Below are 14,831 nucleotides of genomic sequence, written 5' to 3'. Positions count from 1 at the left end.
AGGTTTTAACTCTTTCAAATTAGAGCTTGGTAAAACCTTTTTTTTTTTTTTTCACATTTGTTATTTTGATTTCTTTTGAATATTTTTTTATTTTATTTTTGAAAGATTGTTTTCTTCTTTCTTGATTTTCCTTTCTAATATAAAAGCCAAACTCCAAAAGAAAGTTTTTTTAATATAAAAATCAAACTTAAAAAAAGAAGTCTAGACCTAATGCATCAAAAGGACATATAAAGCAACATAAATTTCAAAATCAAAAACCTTTATTTGCCTTATCTATTCCCTTTTTAAATATTGTCTTATCTTTTACACTCTTTGTTTCAAAATTAATAAAAGAAATATGTTTTATAAAACATATATTCTTAACAAGAACATGATGAAAATGAGTGTACACAGTATCACAATTCATCAATTATAATAAATTATGTTTACTATATTTCACTAAAATGATATTAGGATACGATGGGATGGATTCCCCTCACACTGCCAAATGAGGCTTAAATTAGTGACAAAAATGGTTAGGGTTTTAACTTAAAAAATTAATTTTTTTAAAAAATATCATTCCTTGATAATTTATTGAAAAAGTATAAACTTATGCAATAAAAATACGTCAAATATAAATTCAGATATATATATATATATATATTTGATGAGGGTTTTTCTAATAGTTCCAATCCATAATTTAGATGCCGCACAATATAGCTAACTAGATTTGTTGAAATCTCAGTCCAAGCCTTTCTTCTGAAATTAGCTACGATGAAGATTCTAACGATAGACTTCAGTATAGGCTACTAGAACTAGTTAATATAGTTATTTTAGGCCAAATTGCAAGGAGCAGGAAACGGACATCCTCCAACGAACGGTAAGCTCAGCGCAAAACAAGTTAAATCACACAAAGCATAGCTGAAGACCAAATACCCCATAATTTGTCACCAAAAACCAAAACTATCACCCATTTCTTTGCCTTACTTTCCCCCTCCCCTTTTTTCTGATGAATATTCGGCTTTCTTTTGCTCTCCTCATTATCTTTTTGGCCTTATCGGCGGAGTTGTCATCCTCCTATGGTAACATGCATTGGAGTCGAACCTCGTTCTCCAGCACGGTCCGCGATGGAACTCTGGGTGCAATGCAAACATGTCATGGCCTCTTCGGTGAATGCATAGGCAATGATGAAGAAACGGTGATGGAATCGGATATAAGCCGTAGGGCATTAGCTGGACGGAAAAGGTACATTAGCTACGGTGCCTTAAAGCGCGATCGCGTTCCATGCAATCGTCGGGGCCATTCCTACTATAACTGTGGTGCTCCAGGGCGGGCTAATCCTTACAATAGAGGGTGCAGTGTGATCACACATTGCTATCGATACACTGGTTAAGTGAAGCAATTCTATTTCCATTAAATTTCCCATACATTTGTTCTTCATCATCACTTTTGTAGGCCAAGATTTTCTTCTTTTAATTAATTCTGGTTTTTTTTCTTTTTGCTGTTAATTTATGTTATGATCATATATATATATTAACCAAAGTAAAAAAAGTGGCAGGGATGTTTAATTTCGAGGGGATAATTATTTATTTTTAATATTTAATTTTATTTTTGTTGAATATTGTTAGTGCCGAGTCATTCTAGAGGGCAGAACCCCAAAATCATAGGAAAGAGAAAGAAAGTGGCTAAGAGCAAAGGTTGGGGGTAGTTTCAACATTTGTACTCAAATACTCAAGATAGAAATTAGATAAGATAAAGAATAGAAAGGAGATAGCAAGAGAGTAGAGAGAGCAAGATGGGATACCTACAAAATTGGGCCCGAGGTCATCCTTAGTGCTAGAGATGACTCGGTAGATCTTAACTAAGCTAGATGATGACCATTCACTCATGGCGTAACAAGTCAACGTTCAAAGGAGATATAGCCTGTAGACTAATAAGGTAGCTAAGCTGACGTGAGCCCATGAATTCAGGTCAGCTTAACACATCAGTTTGAACAAAAACTTCAAAATATCCCTAACTGTTTGCCAACTTTCTCTAATAGGGAAAAATGCTCATCATGCCCTTAAGACTTAAAAATACCCCTAACAAATATAAATTAATTTAACATGTAATCAACATAATTCCCAAGTCCCAACTTTATATTAAACGTGTTATGCATATGCTTATAATCACTTTGTCTTCCTGTTCCTAGTAGATATCAAATAATTGCCCTCATAATTTTTTATAATTTAATTTAATTTGTCAAGTAATTTTAATTGTAACTTCAGATGCTTTTCGTTCTTCCAAAGTTTATGAATTTAGAAATTTGTTTATGATTGCATTAAAATAGTGGATTGTATACAAATTAGTTGATTGAGGGTGAATTTGATGAAATTTTTTGTCTGCAGTGCTTAAGATTCAAAAAAAAATTAAGAAATTGATTCAAGATTGTAATGTTTGAATCAATTGTTTTTATTTGTTTTGGTCTAGATTCAAATATTTTACACTTTAATTTAGTTCAATTTGGGTTTCAGACAAAAAAAATCTAAATATTTGAAACGATATCAAATTATATATTTTTTAAATTTATATACACTAAAAATAATTATTTTATATATTTAAATACATTAAAAATAATATTAAATAATAACAAAATTTTAAAAATTTTGATAAACTGAATCAATAGACTTTGATTCAAATTAGTCTCAAAGGAAATTAAGTTTAAATTTAAATCAATTTTTAAAATTTTATAATATTATACATTAATCAAAATAGACAAATCAAATCAAATCGTTATTTTTTTTGGATGATGATATAGTATACAAATGCAATTTTTATCATTTTCAAGGGAGATACATGATAATTTAGAGTTAATAGTATTTCAATTTATATGTTGCCTATATGTTTCTAAAAATTATTTTATTTTAATATATGTTTCTAAAAGTTAAAAACAGAAGTTAATGAAACAATTTTTTGGTACTTGATAAGGATGTCACGAGAGCAGGTTTGGAGTATATCTGATAATTTGTGTATTTATATCATATAAAATATTAAAATTTATATATTCGTATCGTATTTTGTACAAAAATTATGTGTTACAATTTATATTGATATGAAAAGATAAAATACATATTTTTTTTGTTTTATTAAACTGATATATAATTATTACTAAAATTTTAAACTATGTTACCTTCATGTCTTTTTTTTATATGAATTTGTGTTATGTCATTGTATCGTATTTTAAATTATCAAATCTAAATTTTAGAGTAAGTAGTGGTACAGTGCATTCTCTTTCTTTGTTTTTAATTATCTTCATCATTCCTCTCTTCAAAGAAGAATTTATATTTATCTTCATCTCTATGGAAAATTAATGGTACGAAAAATCCCTTTACTACTTGCTTTTATTAAAAAAAATAAAAATAAAAATATTTAATATTTTTAAATGAGGAGAGATCAATTTGTATAGTGTAACTCTTCTTTAGTTTTACATTTTTTTTAGTTATTGATTTTAATCAATTCAAGAGATGAGATTAAATTTTTTTAATTTTAATTTATCTCTTGCATCTTTTGGATATATTAAAATTAAAAGTTAGAAAAATATATGAAACTTTTTTAGTTTTACACTATTTAAATTGATCCATCTTCTTTTTTAATTATTTACATATAAATTTAGAGTTCATTTCTATATAGAACTAATAAATATTTTTAACTTCACAAATAAAATTAATAAGTTGTCACATATCTTATTTTTAATTATTTTATTACATACAAAAGATATGTGTTATCCAAACACCACTATTAATGGAGGTTATAATTTTTTATATATATTTAAACAATAATAATTTTAAAATAAGTAAAAGATTACAAATAATACAACATAAAAAATAAATTTATATTTATATTATAAAGTTTTACCAAATAAAAATTATAAAAAATTTAAATGAAAACATAATTCAAATGAAATTCTTCATTTAGATTTTTGAAAAATTCATTTTGGGTTGCGGTCAAAAACACTTATTTTGGGAATTCATTGATGCCACGTGGTAGTTTATAATTGCTCAAGGATGTGGTTCACCTTAGTTGTTAGTCACCTTGGCAATGCTCTTTAACTAAAAAACTCTTTTTAGGCTTCTAAAGTTAGGCGTGGTTGAACGCCTATATTTGTTGAGAGGGAACTTCTAAAAGCACTCTTTTTCTCTTACTTCTAAATTTTTTTATTATAAAAATGTTCTTAAATAAAATGATTTAATTAATATTTGATAATTTATCCTTTAATCTCACTTATTTTTAGTTTTTAAAAATGCATATTCGGAAGGTTTATAATCTTTTCAAAAATACGTATTTAAAAGTCTTTGAACCTTTTGGATATGAATTTTTGAAAATTTTTTTAAATTTTTTGAAAATGAAAATATGAAAGGCCTAGTAAACTTCAATTTTGAAACCCTAAACCTTATAACTACACCCTAATTAATTTTGTTATATGCGAAATTATTAAAATATTGAATTATTTTGAATGAATTAATTAAATGTTTAATATTTTATCACAAACGAGACATTAGACAAATGGGAGGTTAAATTTATATATTGTATAATTAAAACATATGTATTTAATATGTACACGTTATGCAAATATACAAAAAAATGTTCAACATTTCAAAGTCATAAATTTTCTACATATATATATATATATATTATATGTCATACATGCATAAACTTATAACTACTAGTCCTAATCCTTCTTCCTCTTGTTTCTTAAATAAACACGTTGAGGTGAAGATTGGGCTAGCGATGGGGATTGTGCTATCCATAACGGTGTTGTTGTGGGTGGGGTGCAAATAGATGTGAGTGGTGCTGCTGGCAGTAGTGGTGTCGTTGATGCAGGGGGTGAAGAGTGAGTAGGTGTAGGTGGTCTGTACTAATTGCTTTTGGTAATTGGTCAGACTAATAGGTACTAGCCACCCTAAAGGACCTAGATAGTAGGTCACATGTAATAAAGAATGCTCCTTTTCATATAGTCGAGTCTTGATCTAATTCACCAGTGATAATACTTTCAATAAATGACATTGCCGTCGATATACGACCCTACAAATTAAATAAGATAATAACTATCAATAACACATAATTTCTAATAAACTAAACAAAAACAAATATATTGATTGCATACAATTTCACTGGTAGGCTCTTTATCGACCGATTATGACTAAAATCTAGATCTTTAATCTGGCTTTTGAATGTGCGGATGTAAAATTAAAGCATATCAAGTATCATAGTCCAATGAACATTCACATGATGTCCAACATTGTTGCCTTTGATGCTCTTCAGGCAGATCATACATATCCCATCTCTCTAATAATTGGTCTAAAAAAAAGTTGTATACAACCAGATATATGTTGGATGATGAACCCCGATTCGCTTGAGAAAGGGGCTTGAGAGGTTGGAGGAATGGTTTATATAAAATCAAACTATCGTAGAGCATTTTTTGGGTGATACAGCTCAACGATACTCCTACACTTCAAATATCCAGAAAAAACTAATCTTATGTTATAGGTGCTATTATCTTTGTTACATATAAGGTTCCCAACACACCTTGATTGGTCGTAAGTCATGCTGTTACTCCTGCAATCACTATAATTTATCGACATATGCACAGGGCCTGCAATATAGAGCACGAGGTTGAATATCAGAATATTCCAATATAGCTACTGGACCCAGTGAAGGAAAATGCTCGTAAGTCCATGCCTACATCAAATACATAAAGCATCATTTTTCACATGTTCGTTTCAATCAAATAAAAAATGAAATTAGAACAATATCACATAACTATTCTTATATACATACCTAAAAAACATCATATAACCAGCAATTTGATAAACATCAGACCTGCTAGCTACACCAAGTTGCCTATATAGATATGTTAAGTAAGATGTTGCCTAAGCATATTTACCAACCTGGTTGAGATAGATCAAAAGGGATAAATACGCCAATGATATCTTATGTCCACTTTTATCAACAAACAATGTGCACCACAAGAGATGAGGTAACAAAGCCCTGCTTGGATACTCTACACTTTGATTAAAAGCTATTCGATCAAAAGCTATATCTCTCATATCAATAAAATGATCTCGCCACTCTCAACATATGCGAAAGCCATCATATTGTTGGATAAATGATAGGTACAATCGATCAATGACTGCAACATGGACTAAACGAATACACGAATATGTTGCCAGAAGCATCTAGAGGCCACTAGTGTAACTTTGCCTTAAGGTTGATGGATTTTAATATAGCTTACACCTATAACAACAATAACAAATAAAAACTAGTTATTAACTTTATAAATAAGTAATGAGAATAAATCATAAGAGTCATCGCGATTGAATTTATTACTTGCTCATTCCATATACTTACTGCAATATAAGTCCTGAAGCTTTTAAGGATGGAACTATCCATTGACCCTCCAAGAAAAGACTCAACTAGCTCGTGTGTATCTCCACTTCCATCATCATGCTGTTGAAGGGTGGTCTATCCTTAAAAATTGGTGCTACGAGGTCAATTGGCTTATCTACATGTTTTTAGACGCACTGTTTCCTCTCAAAAGTGGTCAAAGGTGTTCGAATGTTTGGTGTAGCTCGTCCCCCACCTCTACTAATGCCACCCCCTCTTGTTCGTGCCATATTTGTTGTTGTAAAGAACAAATGGTCAACACTTTGTTTCTCAAAACAAATGTGCAAATTAATCCAAACGTTTAAAGTGTTTTATACTAATATTGATTTGCACATTCATACTAATATTGAAATCAAAATTTATAGTTTTGGATTTGCATATTCAAAAACTTATAAAAGCTTTCGAATATGCAAATCCTAAAGCTTTTAGAAGTTTCCAAATATGCATGTTCAAAAACTTCTAAAAGCTTTCGGATTTGCATTTTTGGAAGCTATTAGAAATTTTCGAATATCAAAATTCAAAAACTTGAAAAGTCATACAAAAAATAATTTTCCTAGCTCATGCTGTTGTCGAAAAAATGCAGATTACAAACCATAAAACCCAAAAAAATCATTTAAACATTGTAAATAAATGACCTTTATATTGGAATGGATGAGTTGAAATTGTTGATTTTGTCCAAAAAGTTGGCAATTTCAAGCTGGGAATCGGTAGAAGGAGAGGGGAAAGAAAATGGTTTTAGGGTTTCAATGTAAATAAGTGATGAGGATAGTGAAGGAATTGGAATGTTATGCATGTGGGGTGTAAAGAGTAATAATAAGTTTTGAGAGTTTGAATTTTTTATGTTATTAGTAATGACGTGCGTTTAGTAAAAGTTTGGATGCAAATAGAAACATTTTATTTTATTTTATTTCAACGTTGTTAAAATTCAAGATCTCGAAAAAAACGATTTCCCAAAAATTATTATCACCCGCTCAAAAAAAAAAAGTAAAATTCTTCCTGTATTATTACGCACTTAAAAAAAAGGCACAAAAACCCTGCAAAGAAACCCTTCTTCTTCCTCATTTTCATAATGTTAATTATCACAAGAAGAACCTGAACCAACAATGATAAAGCTCCTCACTTTCGCAGCAACTTCAACGCCTTCAACATAATTATTTCCCTTTAACACAAGAATCCCATTTCCAAAACCCTTAATTCTTACAAACCCAAGTCGAAAACAACGGTGATAATCAAGAAAAAGCAGAAGAAATCGATGAGAAGGAGGAAGTAAAAGAATTTGGGCGACCCAAATTGGTTCAGGTTCAATTTGAAAAATCGTTCGTTATGACCATTAGCATTGTTTTATGATGGAGAATTTCCAGTTGTAAAGGTCATTATTTTATAATTTAATTGCTATTCTATTAACATTTTATTTTGAGATTTGTTACAGTAATTTTATTTTGAGACTGTTCCGATAGCTGTTGAGAAAAAAATTGAAAATTAATTCAAAATTATAGTATTTGGTTTGAATTAATTTCCTTTTTATTTGGTTCGAATTAAAATTGTATATTAAATTTATATATTAAATATTAGATTGTATTTTAGATCGAAAAAAAAAAAGAATCGAATAAAATTATATATTTTATTAACTTTTATATATATTTTAAATTTTGTAAAATAATAATTATTTTATACATAAATTTATTTAAATATATTAAAATTCATACCAAATAATATATAAAAAATAAACAAATAAATTTGAAAAATCAATAAACCAAACATAATCGAATTGATATAATTCAATTTGAATCGAATCTGTTTTAAAAAAATAATAATTTAAAACAAATTTTAAAAATTTATAATATTACACATTATTCAAAAAAATTAAACCAAATTTTAGTTAATCCAAACAGTTATCACCCCATTCGTCAATCACCAGCTAACCAACTGATAATAGAGAAGGATCAGCTATGAAAGCTGCAGGAAAAAATAGGAAAATAGTAGAAGATTGTAGAGAAGATAAAGAAGAGATTAGAGAGAGAAAAAAAAGGAGAAAATTTAGTAATTCTGTTGTAATTTCATTTCATGCCCCACACCGTCATTTTTCTCTTGTACTCATTACAACTGTTTAGATAAAATAACGAATTTGATTGACTATTAACAGAAATTATTAACAAACTAATATTAATTAAATGACTTCATTAAATGAACTTAATTCTTCATATTTCCAAGACTATCTCTGTTCCACATAATTCAATCCAATTCAGCTCATGACAATACCCTCTCGTTCAAAACACCCTTGTCCTCAAGAATGAAAGCTTGGAATTAACACCATGGTTGCAAGCATATAACAGAGCACCTGCAAGTATAAGCCTGCCTTCTGCATCTGTGCAATTAATCTCATTTGTCTTTCCATTTGAAGTTGTGACAATATTTTCAGGTCCATACCCTTCCACTTATCATGTTTCAAGATCAGAAGATTCAAGAGAAAATGATAACCTTAGCAGAGTACAAACTGGCTTAGGAGCACCTATGGGACAGAATCTGGCTTCTCACAAACAACACAAAATAGGTCGCTAGCATTCTACCCAACTACCCAATAATTCTCACCAGACTTATTCTCTTTGCTTGCACTGAAAAGAGGAAGCCGATTGACACCATCCCCTTGATACATCTTTGCAATGATTGAATTACACAGCCCTTCCACTTCCTTCAACGTGTACTCAAATTCATCAACTTCCGCCTATTGGTTCCTATCGAGCCATTCAACAGTCTCATCAATGGTCTTATCAATCTTCTGCTTGTCTGTTGGTTCAAGTTTTCCAGTAAGTTTCTCTTCTTTCACAGTGTTCAGAGTGTTCCTCATATCGTGTGTGTAGTTCTCAAGGGAATTTTTTTGGCCTCCACCTAATTTACATCATCATCCCGTCTTGTATCTTTTTGCCTCTTGCACCGTTCTTTTAATTTCTTCCTTGCTCAATCTTCCAACAAATACATCAAGATACCATTTGCATCAATGTCAAAGTAGACTAATATGAAAAACACCTCTTGGTGTAAGTGGAATACCTGTAAGCTCGAATTGGACAAGCAATTTGTTGTCCTTGGCTTTAGCTTTTTTACCTTCATAGTTCTGAATCAACACTCCACGTTGATTATCAAAATAAATTAACAGACTGTTTTGTTATGACCAAGACACCAATGCATGATATAAAAAAAAAAAAAGAAATCTTGGACCTCATTCCCTTAACCTCTCAAAATAGCCGCCTAAACAATAGCTCTATAAGAAACTGCCTCTTAAAAATTTATGCTCTTGCAAAGTTCCTTGTCGTTAAAGATGTCTCGCAATAGTTGCTGAGCTTTATGAATCCTTGTTAATCCACCAACAATAACTATATCATCAACCTAATTCATACCAATCACTAGGCCAAGATATCTCTCGAGTATCATTTGAGTAGCCTGAGGATTGGTTCCTCTGAATGTTAATCCATCATTATTCTGAGTGCACTGATTACAATAACATGGTAATTTTGATCGATCACTCTAACAAGGAAGTATCCTTTTTTAAGAAAGTTACTTTTGCTCAGTTCAATGGTCTGAGTTCCACGAACCAATTCTAGTCCCTGAACAGTGTCATCTTTCGATCCAATAATGATCTTGTATGCCTCATAAGTACTATCTATAAAATTGGTCACACTCAGAGAATTCAACCCAAATGAGGTATTGATGACAACCACTTGTTGCGAGTGCAGGTTGGAATAGACTTCTCCATGAACAGCTTGCCCTCCACTGATACCATTACCATGGTTCTTTTCCATTACTAGAAGCCTAAACGCATAAGGGTCATGAACCACCATGAACTTATTCTCAATGACAATCATCATAAATAAGCATCTTCAAGCTTTCCACTAGCTATTGCCTTATCTGTCTAGTAAAATAAATGGGTTCATCCTGACTCCCAAATGCCTTCCACCAGTGTTTCATAGTTGTATGTAAAAATTCTTTAATAGCAAGATAAGTAGTTACTCCAACAGCATTAGATGTTGAAACATAAACAACATTTGGCATTTGAATAAGCCATAATGAAACCTTTTTCAAAACATAATCATGTAAGGGAATCAAAACGTTCTCTTCTCCACCATTATCATTATGATTCAATTCCTTAAAAAAAAAAAAAAAAAAAAACTCAACAAAATCAGAAAATTCATACGGTTCTCATAATGATTCATCTGAATTTCCTTTTTCTTTTTGGGTTGGTAACTTGTTGGTCATTATGTAATTGGTCTTACTATTGGTAGTGTTTGTGCCAAGCTCCGGTCTAAAGGCATTCCTAGAAAGATAAAAGAGAACAACGGCTAGAAACAAAGCCAGGGAGTGTTCCTTGTGTTTATACTTTGATGTTAAGTCAAAATGAGTGAGGTCAGAAGGAGAGTATAAAAAATTAGAGGTAGATTGAACTTGCTTTAATGATGACTAGACGTTTATATTTATAAATAAGAGATAGAGGATCGTCGGGGGGCTATAACAATGTGGCTGAGCTGACATGGCACTGAATGTGTAAAGTCAGGTTGGCACAAATGTCAAAAGTACCCCTAGTTGTCTGCTGAAGGTTCCTAATGAGGAAAAAAACCATTATACCCTTTTGACCACTAAATGCCCCCAACATTTTGTCCCCCTATCAAATAGTTTGAATATTAGACTATTACGCGTGTGGTCAACACATTTCATGCAAGTCAAATAAGCAAAAGAGGATGACATGAAATTTGAGTCCTTGCAACCGACGTCACCATGGAGGTTAGCTTTGGGAGACAATTAGCCTTAAATCATAGTCCAACCTGGTGAGGGTCCGATCAAGTGCGTATCTCTTGTGTTGAGTGCATAGCTGACTTGAGGATCCCCGAGGTATCAATTGTTTGGGATGATTCGAGATTAGGATGGGAGTTCGCCTGGTCAACGTAGGACTTGTGTTTTATTTCAAGAGTTTGGATTTGAGTCTCTATTTTGAACTCTGACGGTGAACCAAGCATCGATTCTTTAAGTTGGTTTGGGTGGGGAATCTGCCCAACTTGTCATAGGAAGTTGTTTGATCTGGCTAGTCTGACCTGGGGTTCATCCGGTCTAGTTGGTCTGATGGCATTAAATGAGAAAAGAGGTAGTTTAAGTGAAAAAATCTAAAGCAAAAACATGAAAAGATGTTTTTCGGTTGTCATAATGTCTAGGTTGGGAAACCTACCCATTAGACACAAAAATTATGGAGTCACCACCAATCTTTTTTACCTAAGTGTGATTGGCCACCTATGTTAATCTATCCTTTTTAAGGCTATCTTAAGCCTAAGCTGAGGGTCTTTAAAAGGAATAGATTTTGGTTTACATCATCAGAACTAAGGTTCAAGAGTCGGTTACATGTAGGAAAGGTATTAGCACCCTTTTATGCCCAAAATTGGTACCAAGTTAATTATGTGTTACCTTACCTAAATCTTATCAAAAATGGTTTTATCATGCAAATAAATCAATTTCAATCCTTTTATTTATTTACAAAACATGGTGATATAAAAATTTTATCAGAATATCAAGCAATCATGCAATCATGTAATAAATATTAAATCATTCCATGCAAAAATTATCATGCCAATATATTACTATAAATCATACCACATATCATGTAATAATATAATGCCTAAATCATGCTAAAATATTATGCAAAATGTCATGCAAATATATTAATTATCATGCAATAATAACAATCATGTAAATATGTTATACCATGCAAATATAAAAAACCATACAAATATATTAATAACCATTCATGTAAATATATAATCATGAAATCAAATATAATCACACAAATATATTAGTAATTATGTATAATGATGCAATTATGCACACAATAAATAGAGAAACATGCAATTAAATATCATTCAAATATAATATTAATCATGCAATAATATATAATATTATATCATACAATAAATATAAAATTATCCAATAATAATAAGTAACTATGCAAGTAAATATATTAATAATGATACAATCACAAAAATAAATAAATTAATAATCATGCAATTAAATATATAATCATGCAATTAACAATATAATCATGCAAATAAACATGCAATTAAATATATAAACCATTCAAATAAATATACAATTAAATATATAATAATGCAATCACACAAATAAATAAATTAATAATCATGCAATTGAATATATAATCATGCAAGTAATAATATTAATAATCAAGCAAATAAACATGCAATTAAATATATAATCATGTAAAGAAAAATATATAAACCATGCCAATAAATATGCAATTAACTATATAATCATGCAAATAAACATGCAATTAAATATATAATCATGCAAATAATAATATATAAATCATGCAATCATGTAAATAATAATATATAAACCATGCAAAACATGCAATTAAATATATAATCATTCAAATAAACATGCAATTAGATACATAATCATGCAAATAAATATATTAATAATCAAAATTAAATATATTAATAATCATGCAATCAAATTAAATATAATCATACAAATAAATATATTAATAATCATGCAAATATATTAATAAATCACACAAATAAATGTATTAATCATGCAAACAAATATATTAGGCAAATAAATTATCAAGCAAATATAATATTAGTTATGCAAATCCATGCAAAATAAATACCATACAATAAATATAAAAATAAGAGTATGCAATTAAATATTATAAAAGTTATACAAAAATAAGAAAAAAAATAAAAGCAAACATTACTTCAATAAATCACGGGTTCCAACAAATTTTCATCTTTCAAAAATTGATGTTTCATATTGTAAATCTTAACATTCCTTCCAAAAACTCCAATTAGATCTTCTTGCAAATTTTTTTGCTTGATTGCTTCTTCCTTATAGATTCAAAACTTTGCCTAAATTTTCTCTCTTTTTAATGACCTCTATTTGATCTTGAAGTCAATTGCTGTGAGATCCACCTTTTGATCTTAGATTTAAGGATATAGGGATTGAATCCCTTTCGATTTGGAAGAAATTAATTCAACCGAACCTAAGATTTCTCTACTAATTTTATTCTCTTAGTATTCTTCATTTTTTTCAATAGATTGAGCCAAAAATCTTTTCAAAATTATTCAATCATTAAAGATAAAATTTGAGATAAAATCCAAGAGTTGAATTGAATCCAAGATTTTTTGTGCAAAATCCCACATTTTTTTATTTTTAATTTTTACCCTTTTTTAGTTTTTTACTAATTGACTTTGACTCTTTGGACTAAGAAAACAAAAATTAAACCAAAAATTAAACTAAAAAAATAAAATACAAATAAAATTTAAGGCTTAATCTTTAGGCCCAAAATTCACTTTTCTAATTAAAGCCTAATTGCACAATCAAAATTAAAATTTGAAACTCAATGAATTTTGAAAAATCTTCGAACAAAATAAGATGTCTACACTTGTCTATGCTCTAGCACGTGGTGTAGCTTGGGCCATTCATCTAATTCGACGAGTGGCTATATAATAGGCCATTAAGGCCTTCATTTTTTACTTTTCTGCTATCATTGCTCCCAATCCGACCTAATTTTTTTGACTTAAAAAACTTTTCAGCCTTAGAGTTGTTCTTCTTTTCATCCATTGTCTTCGTTTTCTTTAATATATACTTTCCATTATGTTTTCTAGTTTTAGTACTAGGGAGGCTGGGAGTTTCAAGGTAGAACCTAATAAGGTCAACTCGGGTAGAACGACGATGACATGATTTCATCAGTCATTGGAGGTCATGAGTCTCAAAGGATAGCCTACTAGTTTAACCTGATGTCTAAAGAAGAATAACAACGAAATGATGACAATGCTTAGGCAATAGAAGAATGGGTCTTGAGCATAGAAAAGCTATGTACTCAGATAGATTTTAAGCTAGAAAATCCACCTCTTTTTTCCATCTCTTAGGTTAATTCATCTTCTATGGCCAACTTTCTTTCATCTTCAGTTGTTCCCCCTTCTGGGGTCTAATCTCATCAGTTTTTCTCTACTTTTGCTTTCTCACCTATAAATGCTCTTGTTATCACTTTCATTCCGCTTCGGTCAACCTTTGTTGAGATTACATTTTCTTTTGTAAGGTGTCTACCTCGTTTTTCTTCCCCTCAGGTTGTGATGCTCTCAACCACAATTCCATTTCAAAATCCTACTCCTACTTATGAGTCGAAGTATTTTGGAAGTGAAAATTTTAATGATGATGAGAGTTTTGATGAGAAAAAAAAGAAAGAGAGTACCTCAATTGAGAAAACTGACAGCGAGAAGAGAATCCTATAAAGTAAGATGAGTGGTCAAAGTTTTTATATATACTCTTTGTGACCTCGGTATGATCCCCAAGGATGTGATGAGAGAACTAAAGGGTATGACTAATCTTAAAGATTATCCTAACATGTGTTTAGCTCATCACATCCGTGTTTTAGA

General features: G+C 30.2%; 2 pseudogenes; one reads left to right on the top strand and one right to left on the bottom strand.

The window, feature by feature from the left end:
- The window catches only part of LOC111281595 (wax ester synthase/diacylglycerol acyltransferase 6-like), a 42,401-nt pseudogene extending 41,481 nt beyond the window's left edge, over positions 1 to 920 (bottom strand).
- Positions 726 to 1,448, top strand: LOC111283029 (protein RALF-like 19 pseudogene; annotated as a pseudogene).
- The last annotated feature ends 13,383 nt before the right edge of the window (positions 1,449 to 14,831 follow it).

This window comes from Durio zibethinus, chromosome 5 (assembly GCF_047325235.1).
Source record: "Durio zibethinus cultivar Kanyao isolate XHJ-2024 chromosome 5, ASM4732523v1, whole genome shotgun sequence".
Classification (NCBI taxonomy): Eukaryota; Viridiplantae; Streptophyta; class Magnoliopsida; order Malvales; family Malvaceae; genus Durio; species Durio zibethinus.
The sequence above is the reverse complement of the archived record's forward strand: the minus strand, read 5'-3'. Positions and strand labels throughout refer to the sequence as shown.